Below are 19956 nucleotides of genomic sequence, written 5' to 3' on the forward strand. Positions count from 1 at the left end.
TTGCGCTCCCGGGCCCACACCTTCAGGGACTTTTGCAGTTCTTTGGGGTCCGTAAAGAAGTACGATCTCCCACCTGTATTAATTCTTAGCTTGGCAGGGTAAAGCATCGCGTAATCGAGCCCCAGCTCGCGTAGTTGCTTTTTATGTGGTGCAAACTGCCGGCGCTCCTCTTGTACCTTGGCAGTAAAGTCCGGGTATAAGGAAATGTCCATGCCTTCCATCTGAAGTTTACCCTTTTCCCTAGCCAAGCGCAAAGCTATGTCTCTATCCCGGTAATTCAGGAGCTTCGCAATGATGGGACGGGGAGGCGCGCCAGGCTGTGGTTGAGGGCCCAGCGTGCGGTGTGCACGCTCCACGATGAACATCGGGGAGAAAGCCTCCTCTCCAAGCAGTACTTTCAACAAGTTCTCGACATAGAGCTCCATCTTGCCAGTCCGAGTCGATTCTGCCACCCCCGTTATACGAATGTTCGATCTGCGGGAGCGCGCTTCTAAATCCTCAGCTTTGTCACGGATTACCTGCAGCAGCCTGCCGAATTGCTTCCTGTCCTTGTCCCATTCGGTCTGTGCTTCCTCGGCCTCCGTGAGGCGGCGTTCCGCCATATCCAGGCGCTCCGCATGTTTGTCTACTCGCTCCGCCATGCAGTCCATGCGGTATGACAAAGCGTCTATCTTGGAGCCCACTGTCTCAATGCTGTTTTGGATGCCCTTTTCCATAGCAGCCAACAGTTCTCTAAGCTCTGTAGGAGCCGGGGTCGCCGTCGCTGGCCCTTTAGGGGAGGCCTCCGGAGCTGGCACCTCGGACCCCTTTGGCCTGCGGCGGTCAAATGAGAGTTTCGCCTGGGTAGCATCGTTTTTCCCCATGATCCCTCCTTTGCGCAGTGGGGCACGATTTCGAAGGGGGCCCCCCGTCCCAGGATAGACAGGGTCGCAGAGATGAAGCACCAGCCGCTTATTCACCGCCACCAGTGGTCAGGCGTGGGCAAGAGGAGCGAGCGTGCCAAGATGGCGTCTTCAGGGGAAATGTTGCCGCTGTTATGGGTGCTGGTCAAGCCCCCGTGCTTCACTGAGCAGTCTTAGCCCCCTTGCCCCGCCGCAGCCTGCACCTGCTATTAGCCACGCTGATGCACTGGGGCCTCCGAGTGTTCCAGGGTCAGCCTCTGTCCGTGGCCGTCCCAAAGTCTCTGCGTTCCGCGCCGGTGTGCTGATGCACCCACGGCGCTTCGCCACGGGTCCTCTGTGTGGGGGTGCTGTGGGGGTGCTGATTTGTCCGTTGCGGGGTGTCAGGGGAGAGTCGGCGGACGCTCCGGTGGCAAGATGACTTCTCGCGCGTCCAAGCGCGGAGCCCCCGTCTCCTCCAATGTCCTGGGGCCGCACGTCGGGTGACGTCGCTCAGCCCACACCGCAGGACAGACCGCGGCTTCAGGCCTGGTCTGTCGTCTCCCTGCGTCGCAGATCTCCGCTGTGTTTTCTCGGAGGTGAGCGCCCGCCCGAGCCCGCCGGGCTTCTCAGTCGGGTCCGGTGGCGCCGGGGGGTGTAGGGTCCTCGCTCACGGCAAAACGGGCACTTTCTAGGATATATTAGCCGGATATTATTGGGGCTTAGGCGAGTAGCCGAAAGCTCACGCGTCCGACATCGACGCTGGCTCTTTTGTATTATTCTTCACAACACCTTTTTATTTAAGTTAATGATCAACATATTAATGTATGGTAGGTGTGTGCTATCTATTTGTTTCGATTCAAGCTCTATGTGCGATTATATGGATAGCTTGGTATCACCGGGTAGAAATATGCTGGAAAAATCTGTTTGTTTCAGGCGATTGTGGTTGTCTGGAGTGGCTTTTTGTGCCCTAGGATGCTGTGCTAAATATTACTTAATGGTGTTTTGTAAAGAGTTGAGGTTAACACAGAAGTCTGAAGCAAAAGCCATGTTTTTAGCCTTCCGGAAGAAGAGGTGTTTTTTTATGTGGAGTGGCAGAGACTAAGATTTTGACTTGAACTGGGAAAGAACAGCCATTCATTTATAACTTATTTAAATAATGGCACTTTAATTTGGAGGACAATATCAGAGAGGAAACTGCATTGAGGACATTTATTTGGTTAATTTTTGCAGAAAAAACCTTTTGTCATCTCCAAAGTGAAATTGGCCACCAGTGCAGTGTCAATGGGGGTTTCCAACATGAATTCAGGCCTTATGATGCAGGAGGATTCTAACTGTTGAGTTTTGAAACTATTGGCATTTGTGATGAATTTTGGTGCCTGCAGGAAAATATGTTTGTGTAGTTGAGATCAGAGAGAATACAAGGGTAGCTGTAGTTTTAGGTCTTTGGGAAAACCCTAGGTGCCAGAATATCCGTTTCAGGATTCTATGTATATTAATCGAGGGCTTTAGTAGGGAATCTCCTTGGGTTTCCAACATTGAGTCCACACCTAACAGGATTCAAAGGCTTTTCCTGTTGAGGGTAGTGTCTTTACTAGATCTTCAGGCCACAGTGATATATTTTGTGTAAATGGCTAGTTTCCACGTCTGAGTATAGTTTTGGTGGTTCGCTGTCATTCCCTATTTGACTGCTATTAAGCAAAACAAAGTTATTGAGGGCATTGCCAGCCAGCTGAAAGTCTCAGGTTCTGTTCTTGACTTGATTAGGATGGTTTCAAAAATGTCCTGGTTCAGATCCTTACACACACACACTCACACAGTCTTGTATTCAGGTGGAAAGGTATTGCAATATTTCAGTAGTGAGATGTTGAATGGAACGGCGAGTTGGTAGCTCCAGGTCGGGAATGCGTTTGAAAGTAAAGTCGCCATGGTTAACAAAGAAAATCAATCCTATCCTATCCAGCTATTCAATATCTATATGAAACCACTGGCTGAGGTTGTCCATCCGTTTGGTATTAAAATCATCTCATACGCGGATGACACTCTGCTAGTGGTCTCTTTGGCGCAGGAGGGCGGTCAATCATCATCATCAGGACTAATGAAATGCCTGGAGGAAGTCAAGGGATGGATGACGGCATCCTCCCTCAAACTCAATGGGGATAAAACGGAGCTGATGCTTCTGGGACCCACATCTCCAGTACACTTCAATTCCCTCTGGCCCCCTTGCCTAGGCAACCCCCCAGCCCCCAAAGACAACATAAAGAGCTTGGGGGTCTGGCTGGACAAAGCTCTCCCCTTTAACACTCAGGCTACGAAACTGTCTGCAACCTGTTTTGGTCTTCTCAGGATGTTGAGGAAAGTCCTTCCTCTCCAACCTATGGAGGCCAAACAGGTAGCTGTCCAGGGCCTGATTCAATCTCGGCTGGACTTTAGTAATGCCCTGTATCTCGGTGCCCCGGAATACACATTACGAAAGCTGCAGATAGTGCAGAACTGCGCAGCCCGCACATTGCTCCAGCTGTCCCGTAGACAATCAGCCAAACCTGGGCTGAGCAAGTTGCACTGGCTACCCGTACGACAAAGAATTGCCTTCAAGGCGATGTGCATTTCCCATCAGGCATTTTGGCATACAGGACCAGCAATCGGCCGCAAATTAATAACCCAGTACTACCCCACCAGAAATCTTCGATCAAGTCAGGGTTTTCTGGCCATAGTGCCCAGAATTAAAAGGGCAAGAGCTGGAGGCAGGATGTTCTCCCTCAATGCCGCCAAACTATGGAACTCCCTTCCCCTCCAACTCAGATCCAACCCCAACCTTCTTTCCTTTCGCAAACAACTGAAAACTTTCCTGTTTAATGTCCATCACTAATCTCCTGGCCGAACCCCATTTGTTCAGCAACTACACCTCACACTAGCGCTTGGACGCCCCTGGGCAGCAACCGCGCTTTATAAATACACATTTCATTTAATTTCATTTCAAGTATTCTAATATTGATAAAAATCAAAGCTTAAACCACCATTCTTTTAACTGCCCAGTCTGGAAAAGGTAGAATTCTGTTAGGGATTTGAAAAGAATGCAGGAACACTGTTTTATTGACCTTAGCAGTCAGCAGCATTTTGTTGTCGATCAGTATTCTCAGATTCTTGACTGTCTCTTTTGGAATGGGAGTGCAGCTCATATTGCGAGGCCACCTAATATCAGACCTAGTAAGCTGGTTAGGTCCGAAGATTACAACCTCCATTTTGTCGGTATTCAATTTTATTCTGCATCTATTTCGCCGACAGGGATAGGCACTCTTTAAAAGGGTCAAGGTCAGCCTCATTTTGCCATACCTGTATAGGGTGCACAGAAGCGCAATAGTCACAACCAAACTGGCACTGGCTTAAGTAGCTCTGGTTTAAGTAGTGAAGGTTAGGCTCTAACCTGGCCTGGCCTGGCCTGAGTGGCTCATGGTAAAAGAAACACAACACTCTCCTCTTGGACCAGTGACTGCATTTTCCCTCCAGGAGCAGCACCAGCAGCAAAAGTAAAAGTAGGCCTCCCTGCAGCGGATACTGGAACCACAACTTCATCACCAGAACCACCCAGAACTGCTCCTGGAATAGGCATTTCTTGACCTCCACCGGTAAAGCAGATGAATGTACTTCATGGAAGTTCACCAGGAAACTTGTCAGTTTATCACCTGGCATTGAAAATTGTCAATGAAACGTAAAAGTAAGGGAAAACATATTCAAAGAAGTACATCTTAGAATTTATGCTAAACACACGCAAGCAATCTAGCAATATGAATGTGAAAATTGAAGCCTAGAGAACACACAAAGGCTCCCCTAATTTAAAGAGCTCTAAAATCGTGATACAGTCTAATCACTTAAACCAATTTAGTAATATAAATGAAATGCAAACGCAGAGCTGTGTTATGTATGTGTGGAGCTATATGTAAAAGTCCTAAATTAATATTCACTGTGTGACTGGCCTGCACTCTTCTTTTGAGGCTCAGTGCACTCGACAAAGGAAACAGAACGTGTATGAGGCCTTGTTAGATTCCCCAAAACGAACATTGAGTATCAGATTCCCCTCAAACGTAGTACAAGGTTCAAGGCCTCAGATAGGCCAGACCAGCCTTGCAGATAGATCCAATGCCAACCTGAGAGCAAGAGTGGGAAAAACACGCCATGAGCCTAGAAGGAGGAGGAGAAACCACCACGAACGGGTAAAGCAACCTGCAAGGGTGAGATAAAGGGGAAGCGGTATTTGGTAGCGAATTAAACAGACACCAGGGGCCGTGATACAAAAGTGCCCCAAAGACGCTACAGGTGATTGCGCCTGCTTTGCGCGCCGCAGGGCACTTTGTTATTACAGAAGGGGCCGAAGACGGTTGTGCAGCGCCTTCTGTTATACTGAATACGCTGGTGCATGTACAGCGCCAGCACTTCCTCAAGAGGGCATTCCCTCATTTGCATGGGGGTGTGATCTCATGCAAATGAGGGAATCCCTTTGCCTCTGCGCCCGTGCTGTATTATAGACGCGGGTGTAGAGGCAAAGAAGTTCTCAGGAGGCGCATTCAGAGTGTACCACCTAAAAAGGTGGTGTGTTGTCAGTGTGCCCCCTGATTGCAGCCCTCTATAGGGAAGAAAGGGGGTCCCATGTACACCCCCCAGACATCCCCTTGCAGGTGGGTGCAGTCATGCACTGCACCTGCCTGCAAGGGGATCTCTAATCCCCTTTAAAAGTGCAGACAGGTTGCCGCCTCTACTGTGAAAATAACAAGCGGCTTCAAAGCAGGTTCCCCATTTTTCACATGAATGCGCTGCCCCAGGGCAGCGTGTGTTTGCGGTTGCCCTGGGGACAGCGCATTCCATGTAATAGGGAGCACTTTCCCTGTTTGTATCTGGCACACCTGTTTTAAGGTGCACCGGGTGCAAACATGGTAAGTGCGCCCTTTACATAATTTTTTTTTTTATTTTTTTTTATTTTATGTAGTTTGTAGAGCGCACAGCTACCCCCGAAGGGGTGTCCCGGCGCTAGAACCTGAGTCTCAGAGGAGAGAAAAGGAGCAAAGAAAGGGGAAGTATCGTAGTAGAGTCCCAGGTGGTTTTAAGGCTCTGCCTCCTTGGTATACAGTGCGCCTCCATTCAAAAGCACAGCCCTCGGGCTTCTGACCAGAACTTCCGACATTGGCACTCACTCTTTTACAAATTAAGCACTGGTCTACGGGTTTTGGGGAAATTGCCCGGAAGTCCTCAAGGGGATTTCCCACCTCATCTATTTTCATTATGTGTTTCCCTATGATGTGGAATGGTATTGCCTCCGTAAACTGCAGCGAAAGGGCCTTGGGCTGCCAGATGTTGAGGAATGAGTTGATCTAATGGGAAAGGAAGTGGGGCTTTGTAGACTGATCTGGTCACCTGGGGATGGAGAGGACACTCAGTCATGTATTCCCTGTACCTTGGTTTTGGAGAGGGCCGTTTTGTCCCTGACAAGGTCCAGAGCATGCAGTGCAATTTGAAGTCTGACCCTAAGTAATTTCTATGGTAGTATGAGGTTATGTCTCATGTTTATTCACAGAGAGGAGCTGTTTTGAAATACATCTGCTGGTAGCGTCCTCTGATACCCACTAGGTCATCTCAATACTTTGTACTGTGGCTCATGCGTGACTTTTTCAAGTAGAGTTGACACAGAGTTCTTATTCGGGTTTTAAGAAGAGAAATCTATAACCTGAAAAGTCTTTTTCACTAAAGGTGGCTGTAAACTACTTGAACTAATGTGTAGTTAAACTGAGAAACTTTCAGTTCTTGTACAATGTCAATCCCCCTTCTCCCAAACCATTGGGATGTGATGAATGAGTGAATAAGAACATTTCTGCAGCACCCAATGCAAACCCAATTTCCTTTTGGGCCCTCTATCTGAGTGGCCTGTGCTGTGACCTTATTGAACTACAGCTAACTTGTTGTTAAATTGAGTGACTTTCAGTTCTTGTGCAATGTCATCCTTCCTTCTCCAAACCCAATGCGATGTGATGAATGAGTGAATAAGAACATTTCTGTAGCACCCAATGCAAATCAACTTTCCTCTGGTACCCTCAATTCCAGTGGCCTGTATTATACCTACTGAGGTGGTAATTTCCCTTGCAGTGTTACTGGAAGCAGAAGTGACTTGGGGGTTTCCAGGAACAAATTCATCAGGTCAAACCCAGACTTATTTGTTTTGTGGAAATGGCCAAGAATTCAGGAATGACCTATGGAAATCAGTGTCAAAACAACAATTTCGATGTTGCTCTTCCTTAGCCACAGTATTAGTAATTCCAACGTGCAAAACGACTGTATCGGAAGTCCTAATGTACTTACAAAGATAAGGCCTTGTGTTCTTTTATTTTGTTTTATTTATTTATACTAAACCAGACGAGAAAATGGACAGAAGGAAGATGGAGACTGGGGGATATATTATATTCAGCCACAGCCACTACAGGTAAGAGCGGTGGGGCGGTGAGGCCAGGTGAGCAGGGGCGGCTCTAGGCTCATGGTGGCCCTGGGCAGGGAGCGTAGGTAGGGGGCCCCGGAAGAGGGGGTCCGGGTGAGGCGGAGCGCAGAGGCCAGTGAAGAGGGGGATCAGGGTGTTTGGAAGTGGAACAGAGCCGGAGGCTGCCAAATCCCTGCCAGGGGCCGCCACGCAAATATGTATCCATCCTCAGAGGATTATTATATTAAGGATATATATTGGCGTGGCGGCCCCTGGGGTTTGGTGGCCCTGTGCAGGTGCACAGCTTGCACATGCCTAAGGCCGCCCCTGAGGTGAGGGAGGATTTCGACGGACGATGGCCAGGATAAATTAATTATTTATTTACTTTTCCTTGGTCGTCTGTCGAAATCCCCCTCCCTATCCGGCCCCACCGATCTTACCTGCACTGGCTGCGGCTGGGTATATTGTGTTTCTTTAACCCTATCCATGCTGATGACGGAACCGCTCCGTCATCAGCCGCGGTGGCGCTGTGCTGATGACGGAGCGGTTCGTCATGGCCCGGTTGCCGCGCCTGCGCAGCGCTGATTTCGAGCCTGCGCGGCCCGTTCTATTGAGCGGGCTGGGCCATGACGGAACCGCTCCGTTATGAGCACAGCTCAACCGCGGCTGGTGACGGAGCGGTTCCGTAACCAACCTGCGCCCGCCGCGCGGCCGCCCCGCCCCCTTAGCACTGCGGCGGAATAGCCGCCGCAGTGAAGGGGTTAAATAGAAAGTTTTTAAGACTGAGACATTATCTGTATGCTCCCTTTCAGTCCTGATTCTAGGGGTAGGTGCTTTCTATTTAATTTTGCTACCACAACCTCTAAGATGAGGTACCAGAGTTTTGTGGGTGCAGGGTACCCCTAAACTCTGACATCAAAGATACCCTAATAGCACACCCATTGGCGGGTAGATCGAGGACTGTAATAAAGCGCAATTTCATGAGGGAATTTTGGCCAAGATATGATGCGAACATCATTTAAATAAATGCAGTCAATTAATAAAGGACTGACTTTGGCACTCAATGAGTGAGTTCATGTCGGAATGAAGAATTCAAAGAATGTATTACACATATTTTTTAAAGTACAATACAGAAATATCAAAAGCAGAAACCTTTCAGGTTTATAAATACCCTTTCCTGAACTGAATAAGAACTCTGGGGCTTATGTACAAGCCACTATCGTCACCGGAACATCACTTTTTGTGACGTTCCCATGGAGATAGGGGCCTTGCTTTATGTACAAGGCAGCGTTAAGCCACTTAACGTGGCTTTATGCTGCCTTGTGAATAAGGCCCCCTTTTACGCTGTTTAGCGTGAAAGGGGCGTGTAGTGGGTGTTCCACCGCATCACCCATTGTTTTTGACGCTGCCCCCTATTTACAAGGGTGGCATACATGGGAGGCAGCACCAAAATTAAGACCAAGAAAATCCTGGTCTTAAGTTGGCGAAACAAGGAAAAATGCATTATTTCTCCTCGTTTTTGCTTTTTACGTGTACTGCCTTGAGCATACATGGAAAAAGCAAAATGCCATGGTTTGTTATTGTCAGGAATGTGTCCCTTCCTGTACATAAATAAACCTTTTAAAAAAAAGCCATTTTGTAACTTTCATGTGTGCTGCATGAAGCACCATCGCAGGGGGAAATGCAAGGCTGTACCACATTCTTGTAAATATGGTGCAGCCTTGCGTTTCCGAAGTGGTGGAAAATGTTGTTTAGCCAAGGAGGCTAACGACACGCTCCGCGTCTTCTTTGTGCATATCTCCCTCCGTGTCAACTCTACATCATCCAGCCCCCTCTGACCCAATCTCATCCGGAGATGTCAGAACAAACTAGCTACAAATGTAACAGTAACCTATTGCAAATGAATGCAATACCGTGGGCAAGTGGAAGAACCTTGTAGAAAGTCACTTTAAGAGGCTGTATCAAAATCGTTTCAAAGTTAATAGCATAATGGCAGTGTACACACGTACATTCAATTGTAAATCATTATTCTGCACCTTGTTAAAAATGCATAAATATGAAATGTTTAAAAACCTCTCCAAAATCTTGACTTCGGTATCATCTGACAAAAATAGAGTGTCCTAAATATGGTTAACCGAAATATTGCCACACTTGAGTCAGTTCCAAAAAAATCTACATCTGTGGGAACAAGATTTTCGTAAACATTATTTAGGCCACACTAGTTATGCCAGACTATATTTTTATTATCACTATTCTGAAATCTCCTAAATAATATGGCAACCTCTGGGCAAATAGGAGGTTGGTACTGCGATAAGTGACCTTAGATGTAGTATGTGTAATTCATTTACAAACGGAAATGCCACTCTGCTGAAAAGCTTCCCCCCACTCACCTGTAGCTATATTTGGCCACCTTTACCTGGATATATTCACTCTAGTAATTGATGGATCTGCGCGTTCCCTGGGCCGTGCGAGTTTACTCAGCGTGGTGGCTTTGTTAGGGTGGTTTGTTGTTCCTCATTGAAGATAGTCATGTTTGCATGGCACTTATCTGCATTGTGAGGCTGTTGATAATGTGTCACCTGTGAGTGTGCTTGTCTCTCGGTTGTATTGATAATTAAATGCTGGTTCCTGCTCCTGTTTACTCGTTGTCCACGCTAAATTTAAAAAAAACGATGTTTGAACTGTTGAAAACAGAGATAGTATTCATTAGGTTTGGTAACCAAGTCAATGAACTGTACATAAATACACACACTAATAGCAAAACAACAAGAGCTCCGTGCCAGAGTGCGTGCCGCTGACAGAAACACGTATTTAAAAAGATATGGCATTAGGAAGCACTGCTGAATGACTGAAAATAAAAATGTAAAGTATTCCAAAATATGCTAGTTCCGAAAATGTTCTGACAGTGAGGAACGGGAGGATCACACCAACCGTGGGTTACATGTAATCAGTGGAGAGCGCAACAAGAACCAAGAAGGCAACAAGCATTGTCAAAGCCAATAGGTCTGGCCTTCTCAAGATGATGCGATGAACACCTTTTTTGGGAGAAATAAAAGATTGCAAGGATGTGCCACAAAAATGAGAGGAAAAAAACTGAAAACATTTACCCACCAGAGGCACCATTTCCATGCAATAAAAATGTGTATAATTTAAAAACTATTCACTGATATCAGAATTTTACCATGGATATTTTATTTAAATAGCCAGCCTTTCAATTGTGCCTTGTATTGTATTATTATTTGTGATGTTGACAATAATAAATAACCAACTCACTCATTCAATCAAATCAAGCTTTATTCGGCTTAAAAGTCATAAAATACAGATGAAATACATACAGAAATAAATACATGAGTACATCTCAACGTAAAAACACAGAGCAACAGTATTAAACAGAATGCTGAGATAAGAACAATCTACAGAAATGTTATAAAGTGTCATGTGCATTGACAAAGAAGAATATCTACGGATCTCATGGTTCTAATATTAAAACTAGTTTAAAAACACCGTAAAATACCGCATGCATAGGCCTTAAGAGGTATCTGGATAGCATGAACATGAAGGCTCACAAAGTGGCAGAATATCTGATACTTATTTAGCAGGTCAGTGTTGCTATGCTTAAGAGCGTGCTGGATGTAACTAGCAATAGACAAACTGTCACTTGGGGATGGGAGTGATTGCAAGTAAGTCACAGCTGTCTTTGGTCTCTCATTTTTTTGTTTAAATCTGTTTTTATTGATTTTTATTATTACATATTCATGAAAGGCAACATATATTTGTGTCTACCAGTAGTTGATATACATCACTTTTGTGGGGATGCTGAGCTTACTATGGGTGCCTATAACATCTTTGTTCAGGAGTAAGCCTTATTTTAGCGCCTAGTCCATTGCACAAAGGACAGAGGTTACAGTTCAACAATAGCGTGTCTTCATTGGTACATTGTACAGAGTCCTTCCAGTTCATTCGTCATGGGATTTTGAACAGATGTTATGAGTGAGAACAAATAAAACCCAACAACAAACAGCATTGACCAGTACAAGTGGGATTATCCCTCCCACTGCACCCCACACCCATCATCCCAATGCTTATCACCAACTTGATAGGTGTCCCCACTCACCAGCAATGACTACGTCTACGCTGTGTGGCAATCAGTCTATAGACATATTTGGAATATTACGGCGGTCCACTGACTGAGCGCTCGTCCCTCACTGCTTGTTCGCAAAGTCGTATGAGGTCAGTAACATAGTCGATGCCGAGTCTGCGTGACTAAGGTAGCTAGCTGTGCAGCACGCAACTACCCGCATTCTTTTAAGGCACCTATTCTTAACACTCTGTATGGCCTTGTAATCTTTAATCCTTCAGACTCCAGAGCCATAAGTGGCCACTGACAGACATTTGGCTTTGTATACTGTGAGGTACACCTTTGGGGGTTTAAAGCCTAGCTGTTTGGTAACCTTGAACAGGCCTTCCACAGTGCGAGAAAACCTGGCTGCAGTGACAGTGCCTAATTGGTTCCAAGTACTACGGTCATCAAAAAGAATACCCAGATAAGGGAAGGTTGAAACTGGTTCATTTTTGATGCTGTTAAGGAAAAAAGTGTTGCACTTATTTGATTTCGGCCATAAATCATAATGTGGGGTTTGGAGTGGTTTACAGTCAACTCCAGCTCACTCATAAACCTTGCATAACTCTACAGAAGCTACTGTAGGCCTAGTTTGATCCTGGCAATTAGAAATGTGTTGTCCACGTAGAGCAGTATAGGCACCGTCCAAATACCAACACGCAGCACATCAGCATTTACGTTAACCAGGTGTTGTTTAAGACCATAAGTCAAAAGCGAGAATAAAAAGGGAGCCAGTACACAGGCATGCCGTACACCCCTAGAAACTAAAAAAACTCTCAGGGATTTCCCCTGCAGGGCCACACCTAGCAGAAGCAGCGGCTTCGCTATGTGTTGCACAGTGCCAAAACCCTCACTGAGTCAGAATTGTAAGCCAGACACAATATTGTTGTCCTGGGCCCAGGCCTCTAGCTGATCCAGAATTATTCTTCCCATGAGCTGCGCTACAGAATTAATTAGGAAGATGGGCCGGTAGCATTTGGGACTGACTCTGTCTCCTTATTTATAAACTAGCAGCCCGTCCCGACGTAGTCCGTGTATGAGTTGCTGCCAGCCAGTAGTATATTGTTTTGTAGGATTTCGTTTTGATAGCATTTCTTATCTGTGACAGGCCTGTGAAACGCTCCGATTCACAGTGCACCGCTGATGCACTTAAGAGTGCGCGTTCAGTAGTGTGTGAACTCGAGTTTCCCTACTTTATTTTTCCTTGCAATATTATATAGCGCGAACTCGACAACATGGCATGAGCACAATTGACATTACAGAAGAACACATTCATTTGTGGTAGGCACGGAAGACAAAGCGATTTGCCTGGAATCACAGGATGTTGAGCTGATGCCAAGATTCGAATGTAGCTCCCCAGCTCTAAAGTTCGCAATTCTAGAACTTGTGGCGGGAGGTGTGTCTAAAAGTGTATGTTGGTGCTGGCCATCTATGAGAGAGACCTGTGCATTTTTCAAATCGGTGGTGAAAAAATATGAGTATGTTGCTGGAGATGTGGGCCGCCGTGCCACCAATGTACTTACCGGGGGAGGGTAACCACCTATTATTCCGAAACTTTCTTTCCGCATACCATCACTCCGCATACTTTCATTACGAAAGTACCATGACTCCGTAATGTAATTATAACGCATGGCATTACATTTTATATGCTTTTACCATGCATACATTTACAACGAAATTCGTTGTAAATGCATGAATGGTAAAAGCATGTTTTTTTTAATGTTTCGATAAGGTAAGTATGGGTATATGGCTATATGTTTTGGGGTACTGAGGTATATGTTTTGGGGTGTTTGGGTATTTTAAGGTTTCAGATATAGTTTTGGGTTATGGGGTACAGGGGTAGTTTTAGGGTTTAGGGATAGGTATGGATTTTGGGGTACAGGGGTATTTTTAGGGATCAGGGCAAGGTTTGGGTTTTGGGGTATAGGGGTATTTTTAGGGTTCAGGGGTAGGTTTGGGTTTTGGGATACCGGAGTATTTTAATGGTTCAGGGCTAGGTTTGGGTTTTGGGGTACAGGGGTATTTTAGGGTTCAGGGGTTGGATTGGGTTTTGGGGTACAGGGTTATTTTTACGGTTCAGGGCTAGGTTTGGGTTTTGGGGTACAGGGGTATTATTAGGGTTCAGGGTAGGTTTGGGTTTTGGGATACAGGGGTATTTTAAGGGTTCAGGGCTAGGTTTGGGTTTTGGGGTACAGGGGTATTTTAGGGTTATGGGGTAGGTTGGGGTTTTGGGGTAAAGGGGTATTTTTACGATTCAGGGCTAGGATTGGGTTTTGGGGTACAGGGGTATTTTTAGGGTTCAGGGGTAGGTTTGGGTTTTGAGGTACAGGAGTATTTATAGGGTTCAGGGCTAGGTTTGGGTTTTGGGGTACAGGGGTATTTTTAGGGTATAGGGATAGGTTTGGGTTTTGGAGTACAGGGTATATTTATAGGGTTAAGATGGGTTAGTGTTTTAGGGTGTTGGGGTATTTTAAGGAGTAAGGGTGGGTTATGATTATGGGGTGCAGGGGTATTTAAAAGGAGCAGGGTGGACACCCGGAGCTGGAATGTACAGAACCTGGGAAGAAAAAACAATGAAATATTGGGCACAACGCTCGCTTTTTTTTCTGTAATCCCGTGCCCCGCACACGCCCACGCCCCCAGCACACGCCCACAGCACACGATATGAGACATGGCATGAAGGGCGGAATGTACCACACGCCCCCAGCACACGCCCACAGCACAATGCAGACACGCCCACAAGGGACTACTTTGCTGGCATGGTTCTTTTACCTTTTAAATGTATATGGTGGGCGTCTGCATAGCCTATGTCCTTCTTCTGTAACTGCCCTTTCCAACGCTGTATTGGGTGTTTTGATTGGTGCTGTGGTTCCTGAGATTACCTGCATGAATGGTAAAAGCATGTTTTTTTTAATGTTTCGATAAGGTAAGTATGGGTATATGGGTATATGTTTTGGGGTACTGAGGTATATGTTTTGGGGTGTTTGGGTATTTTAAGGTTTCAGATATAGTTTTGGGTTATGGGGTACAGGGGTAGTTTTAGGGTTTAGGGATAGGTATGGATTTTGGGGTACAGGGGTATTTTTAGGGATCAGGGCAAGGCTTGGGTTTTGGGGTATAGGGGTATTTTTAGGGTTCAGGGGTAGGTTTGGGTTTTGGGATACCGGAGTATTTTAATGGTTCAGGGCTAGGTTTGGGTTTTGGGGTACAGGGGTATTTTTAGGGTTCAGGGCTAGGTTTGGGTTTTGGGGTACAGGGGTATTTTAGGGTTCAGGGGTTGGATTGGGTTTTGGGGTACAGGGTTATTTTTACGGTTCAGGGCTAGGTTTGGGTTTTGGGGTACAGGGGTATTATTAGGGTTCAGGGTAGGTTTGGGTTTTGGGATACAGGGGTATTTTAAGGGTTCAGGGCTAGGTTTGGGTTTTGGGGTACAGGGGTATTTTAGGGTTATGGGGTAGGTTGGGGTTTTGGGGTACAGGGGTATTTTTACGGTTCAGGGCTAGGTTTGGGTTTTGGGGTACAGGGGTATTTTTAGGGTTCAGGGGTAGGTTTGGGTTTTGAGGTACAGTAGTATTTATAGGGTTCAGGGCTAGGTTTGGGTTTTGGGGTACAGGGGTATTTTTAGGGTATAGGGATAGGTTTGGGTTTTGGAGTACAGGGTATATTTATAGGGTTAAGATGGGTTAGTGTTTTAGGGTGTTGGGGTATTTTAAGGAGTAAGGGTGGGTTATGATTATGGGGTGCAGGGGTATTTAAAAGGAGCAGGGTGGACACCCGGAGCTGGAATGTACAGAACCTGGGAAGAAAAAACAATGAAATATTGGGCACAACGCTCGCTTTTTTTTCTGTAATCCCGTGCCCCGCACACGCCCACGCCCCCAGCACACGCCCACAGCACACGATATGAGACATGGCATGAAGGGGGGAATGTACCACACGCCCCCAGCACACGCCCACAGCACAATGCAGACACGACCACAAGGGACTACTTTGCTGGCATGGTTCTTTTACCTTTTAAATGTATATGGTGGGCGTCTGCATAGCCTATGTCCTTCTTCTGTAACTGCCCTTTCCAACGCTGTATTGGGTGTTTTGATTGGTGCTGTGGTTCCTGAGATTACCCGCCTCAAAGGTTTGGACTCTCTCTTTATTATATTAGTATGGATGGGCATTGTATAACCACCTAATCAAGCATTTAAATCACGGCAGCTGCAATATTACAATATTAATTAAGCATGTTGTAATGTCAACTTTTAAAAGGGGGACAGAAACTAATTCTCCATATAACTGGCCACCTAAAGTGTAGGCAAAATAAATAGCTGGTATTTAAAGCTAATATTGAAGATACATAAAATAATACACATTTTGAATCAGATTTGTCACTGAAGAGAAAGGAACTACTGAAGGTGGATGTAAACAATGTGCACATGCATTCGGCAGTCACTCATAGTGAAGGGTGCCAATGGGTGATGGGGGCTGACCCATTGCCACTTGCTATGTGCTGTAGAGGGCGGAAGCAAAATGTGAACGTCAATTTAACAAAGCAATAGATGGAGGCCTCAGACCAAACTCTCCTGTCTGTATGTATATCATGTTTGAATATTTTGCAAAACATTAGTCTGTTAAGACATCTATAGCTGTCTGAATGGCCAGACCTAAAAACAATAGAGAAGTGGAGAGCTTCACTTTTTCTAAATTAAAATATCTGTTCCTTACTGTCATGACGTTTGGTCTATACAATATTTCCATCTTTGGTTTTTAATTGTTTTGTAAGCTTCTCACTTATGTAAGCAGCCTTCCATTCTGAGGAATCCCGCCAGCTCCTGGTGCAAGGTATTGCATCAAGAAGCAAGGAGCTGTGTAATCCAGTGAGTAAAATAAAAGTTTGCATCTTCTTTTATTTTGTTCACTCCCAAGTAAAGAGATATTTTGTAATGAATATTTTACAATGACTGTCTCTGCACTCATTGAGGGAGTACATACTTTTCACCCAGACACCCCTGCCAGTTCTTAATTTGTGCTGGTGATCGCATATGTTGAGTCCCAGCACTCATTTTTGGAGCTCAGGACGTATTTATCATCTTCAGACTGTGAGAGAGAGAGAGAGAGAGAGGAGAGAGAGAGAGGAGAGAGAGAGAGAGAGAGAGAGAGAGAGAGAGAGAGAGAGAGAGAGAGAGAGAATAGGGACAAAGAAGGAGAAAGAGAAATACTGGAAAACAGTGAAATAGGGAGAAAGCAGGGATAAACAGGCGTTGGCATAGCCAATAGGTCTCGCCTTTGGGACCTTCATTATCACCCAGCAGGCAAATTTCTGTTATGGAACTAGTACATATGTAAAGTGCTTTGATACCTTCATTTGCGCTACATAATTTTAGATGTTTGGTTTTCCTCCACAACAGTTAGGGTAAAATGCTGATTGCTAATGTTCTTCTGTTTTGTTTAACCAGAAACATGATCATCCGGGCAACAATGGTTAAGCATCACAATGTAGCTATTTACTGCAACCCCACGAGGATCGTTCCCTTCCTCCCCAATACATGAGTGGTCTTTAAGGAGCTTTAACTACTTTAGCAGCTGCTTGTTGCCTTCCATGGTAGGCTTGATGGCCAAGGCCCACTCATTAGACGGTGCTGACGATTCCGCTGAAAAGTAAGATGTCACCGTAATTGATTTTGTTTCTGTTCCTTTGGTGTTTTAGAGAAAATGAAACCGCACTCTTGTGAAGGTGGGGTGGAGGGGACGTGCCTTTTAATGAAAGCGGCAAGGTCTGGAAACAAAACCTGACCCAAAACAGATGGCAGCCTGCACGCCGCCACTGCTGGCTCCTATTATATAATGCCAGTACCAAATTGGTACCAAATCATAAAACGAGCACAGTAGAGAAAATCAGGAGGCAAATTGAAAGGAGGCGAAAGTGAGTTATCCCAGTGTGCAAGTGAAGGCAGGGCTGGAGTGCGCTGCATCTTGGTTCAGAGTTACAGATGTTTATTGCCAACCAAATGAATGTTAATTAGTATGTCGGCCTCTAGTAGGATGAATGACTGAGCATACGCGCTGGGGTTCGAACCTGCGGTTGTGAGGTCATAAGATTAATAGGGTGCTTGCCATAAAGTTAAGATTGCATTATATAATGCCAGTACTAAATCAGAAAGCGAGCACAGTAGAGAAAATCAGGAGCTGTGTGTGTAAGCACAGGCCTTGCTACCTCTGCCTCGGCCGCCACTGTCAAAACACAATTCTGCTACCGGCCTCCTTCTACAAGTCAACAGTGATGGGCCTAGCATGACAGCGAATGCACAAGTTTCTCATTGCAAACAGAGCATTGGCAGGGCTGTGCGTTTGCATGTGGAATGTGAAGGGAGGGTTGGTTAAAAAGAATGGCGCGAGTGAGAAGCTAGGGCGAGTGAGCACCGCAGCGTGGCGAACACGCTAATTAAAAACAGATGGTGACATGACCCCGAGCAGATGGCGCCCCTGCTCATAACCACAAGCCGTAGGCAAATACATTTCCTGGGAAAGGTGGGACATGCACCCACCTTTGCCCAATTGCATGCTGTATTTTTAGAAAGATGCACGCAAAGCCCAATAGCAAAAAACCACACGCACAAGGGTGTGAAAAGTCTAGAGTGATTCCAAGAGGTCGTTTTCCTAGAGGTCGCTTTCCTAGAAATGGACTTTCAGAAAATATGAGTCTGCCGCACAGCCTTCCACTGGACTTTTTATGGCGTTCCTTAGGGTCGCTATTGATTTGTGACACTGCTTCAAAAAAACTAGCTGTCCACAGCCATAATGTCTTAAGGGGGACAGGGATCCAGTTGCAATGATGATTGATGAGGCAGGGCTGGTTTTCACAGAAGGAATCCTTTCTCCTTTAGAGCACAATAATAAAGTGATTTAGGTGGGGGGGGCAGAAGGCACCTAGGCAAACTCCCACCACCCCACACTCTAACAAGAAGCACAGTCTCATAAGAGGATATCTTGGATTCTAAACAAGGACGCAAATGTGCGCTATACTTCCGTAAATATCCCTTTGCAGTCGGCTCATAAAATTAACAAAAAGTTAATGTGGAGGCTACATGACTACGTGAGCAAAGGTATGTGCTATGGCAATGAACAATGTATTTGATTGTTGTATTTCTTTCAAGCAGACTGCACAACACTGTAACGGCTGGTCCAGTCACTAGAGTGTGGGTTAAGTATATGCACACAGACACACACACACATACACACACACACACACACACACACACACACAGCAGCAGCACACAGCAGCAGCAGTGCAAGCTTCCCTCCCTTACACAGACAAAACAGTACACACTTCCCCACACACAGAGAACACGCCAAGCAGCAGTACAAGCTTTTCCTGCATAAAAAGACCAGTTGCAGCACACGCTACAACAGTGCACACATCTTCACACACTCACAAAGCTATAAGTCCAACAGCAGTGCAGGCTTTTCTGCCACAAACAAAGCAGTTACGACACAGGCTGCAGCAGTGGCCACTAATTCAAACACATATAGTAAAGTGTCCAGCACCAGTGCAAGCTTTTCTGCATAAATGGAACAGTTACTGATCTGGGTGCAGCAGTGGACGTTTCTACACACAGTATGGGCAGCAACTGTCAGAGCTTGCCTCAGTGTATGTTAGGGTGTGTCTGAGATTGTGTGCTGGTGTGTGGTACTGAGATAATGTGATTTGATGGTGGGTTTGTGTGGCTCGTAGTGAGTGTAGGATACTGAAACAGTGTAAATTTGTAATGTGATGTGAAGTGAAGGTCGTTGTAAGGTAGTATGATTTCTTTTACATGTATATAGAATATAGATATATCCCAGGGTGGACCATGAGGCCAGTCAGATGCTCTCCGTACTTCCAAGTACAGAATTGCACTGGAGCAAGGGAAATGGATGCTATTCTGTCACAGGCCCTCATGGGCGTCCGCAGGGGGGGGGGGGGGGGGGGGGGGGCACGGGGGCACTTGCCCTCCCCTGGATCGCCAATTCATCAGGTGTGGGCCCAGTCAGGGCCGGCCCTAGTCCATCATGCTTTTGAAATGGTGCCATTGTTCCAGGTGGGAGCCCCCTACATTGGGTGGGAAGGGTGCAAGGCAGAGAGGAGAAGGGTGCAAGGCAGAGGGGAGAAGGGTGCAAGGCAGAGAAGAGAAGGGTTCAAGGCGGAGGGGAGAAGGGTGCAAGGCAGAGAGGAGAAGGGTACAAGGCAGAGGGGAGAAGGGTGCAAGGCGGAGGGGAGAAGGGTGCAAGGGGGTGTCCGAGAAGGGTGCAAGGCAGAGAGGAGAAGGGTGAAAGGCGGAGGGGAGAAGGGTGCAAGGCAGAGAGGAGAAGGGTGCAAGGCAGAGAGGAGAAGGGTGCAAGGCAGAGGGGAGAAGGGTGCAAGGCAGAGAGGAGAAGGGTGCAAGGCAGAGGGGAGAAGGGTGCAAGGCAGAGGGAAGAAGAGTGCAAGGCAGAGGGGAGAAGGGTGCAAGGGGGTGGCCGAAAAGGGTGCA

The sequence above is a fragment of the Lissotriton vulgaris genome, chromosome 3_1, assembly GCF_964263255.1.
Source record: "Lissotriton vulgaris chromosome 3_1, aLisVul1.2, whole genome shotgun sequence".
NCBI lineage: Eukaryota > Metazoa > Chordata > Amphibia > Caudata > Salamandridae > Lissotriton > Lissotriton vulgaris.